Source organism: Sinocyclocheilus grahami, unplaced genomic scaffold (genome assembly GCF_001515645.1).
Source record: "Sinocyclocheilus grahami isolate Dianchi unplaced genomic scaffold, SAMN03320097.WGS_v1.1 scaffold24.1, whole genome shotgun sequence".
NCBI classification, from domain to species: Eukaryota; Metazoa; Chordata; class Actinopteri; order Cypriniformes; family Cyprinidae; genus Sinocyclocheilus; species Sinocyclocheilus grahami.
This window is the reverse complement of record NW_015505203.1, coordinates 2517586-2525022: the sequence shown is the minus strand read 5'-3', so window position 1 is coordinate 2525022 and position 7437 is coordinate 2517586.

Below are 7437 nucleotides of genomic sequence, written 5' to 3'. Positions count from 1 at the left end.
CCTTTACCATAATCGCGAGCTTCATCTTTCAAAATAAATGTAAAGACAGTAAATAATGTCCTTAGTTTTACCATCAGAACAAGCCCGAAAGGGGAACAGAGTTGAGTGACAGACACAGTGATGAAGCTGGTATGTGTTTGCAGTACACAAGCCACGGTTAATACAGCTGACTCCACTGTGATGTGACCCCCCATGCACACACGATGCGCAAAACTCAGCATTTGAACAGTCAATAGCAAATACTTAAACTAATAACAAAACAGTAGCTGATTCAGAAGCGCCAGATTGTCATAGCAAAGTCAGAATTACCTCCTCTCCTAGGTTCACGAAACGGTCGTCCATAAAATGCATTGCTGTTCTGTTGTAAGTAATCTTAAAGATTCCTAAATGCATCTACTTTCGGAAGGCCAAATAAAGTGCTTTTGCTTTCGCCTAGAAACACACAGCATCTCCCTGACATGGCTGCTTCAACACTAACTGCGGTTACTGAAACCACGCCTTCCTTCTTTGCGTGCACATTTGGGCGGCATTATGCTAATATTTTCATATAGTGAGGTAGATATGTGGGGGCCTGTTAGAACGAGCCGTTTTAGGGCGGCGTAGCAGAGTCTTAACTTTGATAAAGAATATCTCTTTGGTTTTGAGACTTTAGTCTTTGCAACTTCAGGGATCTTATCTATGCACAATCAGCTTGTAACACTCCAAAGAGAAAGGAAAACTTGAAATCGTATCATATGACCCCTTTAATTGTTAATTGCAGACATTTATCTTATATTCTAATGCATTCTGTGAGAATGACCGAGCAAGAGGATACTTGTTAAAGCAGTGCAATATCAAATAATTGTAATTTTGATGACGTAAAATTACATAACCTCCAGCTTTTTAGCTTGTTTTGAACCAATTACTCTCGTATGGCACATCACTTTTCACCTCATTCGCATTCTGTGTGCGACCGTTTATCTTTGCTAAAACAGACTTGTGTTGTTTGACTATCGTTTTCGAAAAATTTTCCTGTCATTTTCTCGGAACCCTGAGGGAATTGGGTTGTATCCATGATCATTTCCACCCAAAAACAAATGCATGAGCGTGGAGCCAGATATGCTATTTGGGCCACAAACGCTTCATGGAGCAAATTGCCTCAAAGACAGAAGCGTTTACCTTAGCCAGCTAACTACAATTGAAAATCCATTACAATGGAGTTATGATAGGCTACGCTCCGCTGCGGACACATGCAGCTCTGATGGGACACATAAACATGGCAGTTACATAATAGCAGGCAGCAGCTGTGTTAGTGAGAGGTGAAAAAGATCAAACTAAGAGCAGGTTGACACTGTGACTAGCTGTGCTGCTTACTAATGGGTGTATTATACATGCATGAATCTGTCTAATGGACATGTAAAATACGTGAAAGAGGTCAATGATGTATACCCAACATCATCTGGTCTGCACATCTGTCTCCAAGACAATAATTACCAGAGTCAATGCTCGGACTATAGAAGATGCTACAGTAATGCATCTGTCGCAGGACTTATAGCCTAATAGGCTCATTCATTTTTTTATTTTTCTTCACTGAGAAAAAAGTACACTTTATATGATCATATTTGCTCCTTTGATGCATTTTAAATAAGATGAATTATGTTATCATTTTTAGCATTGTTTATATTTTATTCAATTTTAGTTATGTGGTTTTAAATATAGTATCTTGTTTTGAACAAGACAGTGAGTTTGTCTGTGTATCAGTAAATTACATTTTGGCGCTCTTGTAAGTAGGCCTGGGCCAGAATAAGGACAGTATATCATTGTTGTTGGTAATTAATGTGGATTATAGTTGGGTTTGCAATTTTGCTTAGTACTATAACCTATATGTGCAGCATATAAAAGCAGATTTACTATAGCTTTGTCTGACAGAGTAATATTTATCTGAAATGTGGATAAATCAATTATTCAAATGAGTAAAAAAGACATCCATCAAAAAAATAAAAAAGTTAAAACGAATATAACATAACAATATACGTCTACATTGTATTAAAATACAATGAATAACAATCAAAGGTATCTGTAAGCATTTTTTTATAGAATAGTTTGCAGAAAATCCTACACACTGAAACATATAGGCTGACTGAAATAATTGTCCTGAGATATCAGCCGTATTCTCTGTAAATAGGAAAATAAACAGCACCGCAGACAGATCTTTCTATCAAGCATTTTGCAAGGTCAAACAAAGCGTGCAGTCCTTATTAGGGAAGCTGAGAGCGCTATGGATGAACGTGAATGTTTTCTTAGCCTGCGTTCCAATATGCATACTATCCATCCTAAATTCTGTGTGATATTAGTAATTTTCAATAGGCCTAGTATTTAGGGCAGACAGGGTGGATAGTATGCACATTGGGACGCAGGGTTTCGTTTGTCACCACCGGCAGCCAAATGTAAGAAATAGCCTACATGAAGACAGGGACTGAAAATGATAATGAACATCCAGCTTTTCGTCTCTGGAGGGAGCTGACATTTTCAACTGTTAGGTGGACTCTGATTGACTATAATTTTTTCTTTCTTTCAGCTGAGACTTTTAGTTATAGCTATAGTTGTAGTTTTATTAATCGTCAATGTTATTGCCACTGACTGACTTTAGTTTCCTATTTTTTTTCAGTACTGTGGATGTCAGTGGCAACTGTCTGTTTGGTTGCTAACATTCTTCAAATGATCTTCTTTTGTGCTTAACAGAAGAAACTAACCCATACAGGTTTGGAACAACTTGAGGGTGAATACATGATAGAATAATTTTCATTTAGTGGTGTTTTAACTAGAAAGGGATACTCCACCCAAAGATGAAAATTATCTTATTGTTTACTCAACCTCATGCTGACCCAAATGTTTATGACTGTCCTTCTTCAGATAAACAAGTCCTTCAAGTGTTTTTTTTTAGAAGTTGCAAGAAATATGCAAGTTTTTTTTAGAAAAACACTCCATTTCTGGATTGTTTACTAATTAAAGTGGTTAGTAACCCAGAATTTGACGCTTCGAAAACCACACAAACGATAACTGTGGTAACCCATATGACCCCAGTGAAATGTCTTCTGAAGCGAAACAATAGGTGTTTATAAGAATAATAATAATAATAATGACAGTTGGCCATGTGATAGTTTATAAAGTTTAAAAAGTTTAAAATATTAGTGTTTTTCATACAAATACCTGTCGTTTCACTTCAGAAGACACTGATTCATCTACTGGGATAGAAGTGTTGGGTGAAGTATTTCTCTGAGTATGAATATGAATTCTGCTGTAACAGATGCATAACTGTCAGATCCTCCCCCAGTCTCACTGGCTGGCTCTGGCTCCCTCTCTGATTTTCTGAATTTCCTTTGGAGAAGAGGGTGGTACGAACACTGACCTTGATGATTAAGAAGAGATGGAGTGGAATTGTGGAGTGTTCTGCTGTGCTCCAGGCTTTGGAGATTAAGAGGATTGAGATGAGAGCTGAGATTAACCTCTTCATTCATCTGCGACCGAAGCTCTAGCAAACACAGTTCATCTAAAACAAAACAAAGGTCGTATAAAAAGTTCCTCTATCTTTTTTTTATTGATCATATGTGTTAAAAGTCAAGTCAAGTCACTTTTATTTATATAGCACTTTTAACAATACAGATTGTGTCAAAGCAACTTTACAATATTAAATAGAAAAATAGTATGTCAATAATGCAAAATGACAATAGTAAACACACAATTTTCAGTTAAAGGCAGTTCATCATTGAATTCAGTGATGTCATCATCCAGCTCAGTTCAGTTTAAATAGTATCTGTGCAATCAAGTCAAAGATATTGCTGGATATTAAGTGTCCCCAACTAAGCAAGCCAGAGGCGACAGCGGCAAGGAACCAAAACTCCATCGGTAACAGAATGGAGAAAAACCTTGGGAGAAACCAGGCTCAGTCGGGGTCTCTGCTGACATTCAGGGCTGTAGAGGTCATCTCTAGGTGCTGATCCACCATCTGGTGTGAATACGTACTGGATCCGGGTGACTGCAGTGACCATCTGATCTGGATACAGACTGGATCTGGTGGCTACGGTGACCTCGGAATAAGAAAGAAACAGACTAATATTAGCGTAGATGCCATTCTTCTAACGATGTAGCAAGTACATCAGGTGTTATGGGAAGTGTTCCCGGTTCCGGTTGTCCTATTCAGTGCAGCCTCAAAATCCTTTAATGGATTTGAATATTAGAAATTATGTTATTATTATGTTATTATTATGTTAGTAGTTAATTATTGTGTTAGTGTGTTATGTGTAAGCCAGGTTAAAGAGATGGGTCTTTAATCTAGATTTAAACTAACAGAGTGTGTCTGCCTCCCGAACAATGTTAGGTAGGTTATTCCAGAGTTTGAGCACTAAATAAGAAAAGGACTAATAGACATTCAGAACCTAAGCATTTTGTGTTCATTATGCATTCAGAAGCTTGATAACGGCTGCGTTGGGTCTAATCTCAGGGTGATGTTTGCTTGCTGCAGATGTCATGCTGCCATTTGTATGAAACTGATTACTTGGCAGACTGTGCGAACAGTGCATTCAGGGTGACTGTTAATCAGTACATGCTCACTGTCTCTTGGGAATGGGTGGCCAACTGAAAAATCAACAAAACAACCAAAAAGATGTTATGCTGGAATGTAAACTGCTAGAGTTTCAGTTTCATAATCACTTCCTGCTGCTCTACATGGAAAAGAGCTGATGGGCAATTGTCTTTTAGATGAGTATACTTGAGTTTGTTTTGTTGAAAATTGGTGGCACCAACTGAAGTGCATAATATATTGTTTAAAATACATGCTTATTTCACTTGAAAATCTATGCATAATTTCTCCTAAAGGGATGTTTTTTATTTTCCTAAAACACCATGTAACCTTCTGAGACTCCGTTCCTTGGAGATAAGGGATAATTATTTTCTGTACTGTCATCACTGTCGTTCTGTCTCTCTCCCACCCCCTCTCTTGGGAATGGGAGGGCAAAATGACAAATAAACAAAGTTATAATTACTGTGCTGGTGCACAGGTCGAAGCAACTAACAAGGCAGACTCACATACAAACACGCTCGCATAGAAGCAAACCCGATTCTTATGGCCTCCTCTTGCCGAATTCCTGACAGACTTAACATTCTAACCCGCCTCTGTCTTTCTTTCTGATAAAGAAGCAATTCCCCCCCCCAAATCCTTCCATTTCTTCCTCTTTATCCCTCCCTCCTCACACACAGTGGGCTTGTCTCATGATTGCATCAGTGCTCATTTGCTTCCCCCCACCGTAAACGCTCAGAGCTCCTCTGAGCTTGTCATCCACGTATGGATGCAATCTGTTATCACGACTGCCGGGGGAACTACTAGCGTGACCGCCTACGGTCTGTCACCAAACCACCAGCTGAGGATATTATGCATTAGTTCATCCAAAAATGAACATTTACGCCCATTCGTGCCATTCCAAACCAGTGTTGAGCACAAACAGGGGCTGTCAGGTTCAAAAAAGCACCAAAGAAGTAGTCAAAGTCTTCTGAAGCCATATGATAGATTTGTGAGAGGAATAGACCAAAAAGTTGTTATTCTTTGAGCATTATGATTGACAGACCATGCTTGCTATTCACTTTCATTGTATACAGTTGAAAGAAAGAACAGTCATATAGGTTTGGAACGACATGAGAGTAAGTAAATGACAGATATTCCACTTTTTGATGAACTATCCATTAAAAAGAGACTTAACAGCATTCAAGTTTTGATGCACTCATTGCTAAAAGCAGAATCAGTTTTACCTGATGGCATCTAAAGCACTTTGTAACTTTATACCACTCAGACTGAATGACTCCCGTTTGAACTGATTTGGGACAGGCTGTCCATTTCTAAGATTTCTCTGTGGATAGTGTAAGCGATGAGACATTTTAGATCTGTGTAAAAGGTTACTTCTACTGACACCGTCGCAATCTGTTTTAGCATGCTGTCACTCATGGTGATGAAATCTCTGGTTTTGATGTTGCCTTGAAGCAACTTTTCTAGTTGATGTCTTTCACTGTATCCCAAAATTCCCGACAAATCTTGCCCAAGAACACTATCTATCTATCTATCTATCTATCTATCTATCTATCTATCTATCTATCTATCTATCTATCTATCTATCTATCTATCTATCTATCTATCTGTCTATCTGTCTAGCTATTTAGCTCAGTTCTACTGTACTTGTAATATTTTGGATTTTCTGAATTCCCCTTTTCATGGTGGGTAGTTCGGTTATACTGTGTGAATACTGTGTGACTGGAAAGTGTCTCTCTTTATTACAGACTTTCACTCCTCATCAGTCCAGGACAGAAGTGGAGGGATTTGCCACCTAGAGTGAGTGACCTCCCTCACATTTACTGAAGGAAGGAGTGAAAGGAGGATTACTGAGGTAAAATGGGAAGTAAGCAAGAGTAAGTGATAAGGGGAGAGGATGAATGCAGAGTGGATTGGCGCTGAGAATAAAAAGAAAGATGGAACTGATGACTACAAGGGATAAAAAAGAACTGGACCTGCCAAAGAAAGAAAAAAGTACTTTTATGTTTAGTATTTAAGCTCTAGAGCATGCCATCATATCCTGTAGTTCTTATTCATTACAGGGTCTGAAATGATCTTCCATGATTAAAATCTTTAGACTCCCCTATTAAACTAATCAAGTTTCTTTAAAATTTTGAGCGGATCATCATTGAAATTGTTATTTTTGAAGCCCATTTGTTGTATTACTTTTGTTAGCTTCCAAATCATAGTTATGGATTGCACTTCAAAAGTTAGAAACTGAGATAAACTTAAGATAAACTTTAAAAGACTTGAGATAAACAGAGGCCTTTAAGAGATTTTCCCTGTACTCAAACACACATACTCACACACACACCACATTTAAGGCTTTTTTTGTACTTTTGGGACAACAAAGGGTGCGCATCAGCTCTCCTGTATAAATTGTGTCTCTCTAATAGGCTTTGAGAATGTTTGAACTCCCTGCCATTTCAACAGCAACAATCAATAGATTCTCATGGGCCAGAGCTCAAGTGTTCAACAGAAGCTTATTGTGATCTCTAAAAGCAAGTTTAGAGTTAACATAAATATGTGTGTGTAAGTCAAGTCTAAACTTACTTTTAGAAATAAAATATACACATTCTTCAAAAATATTTGCTGCTATATTTCTTTCAATGGAAAACAAAAGATATTTTGAAGAATATTTTTACTGCCAAAACATACATTTACAGTTTTAGAATGACATGAGGGTGAGTAAATAATGACAGAATTTTAATTTAATGGTGAACTTTTCTTTTAGCACACTTTATTCTCTTTTACAGCTCCGACACAATGATTTATGACGATCTTACTGTGTTCTGAGACATTATGACTAAGTGCACTTTCACTAAGAATGAACTGTGCCCACTGATAGCACTACTTATTTG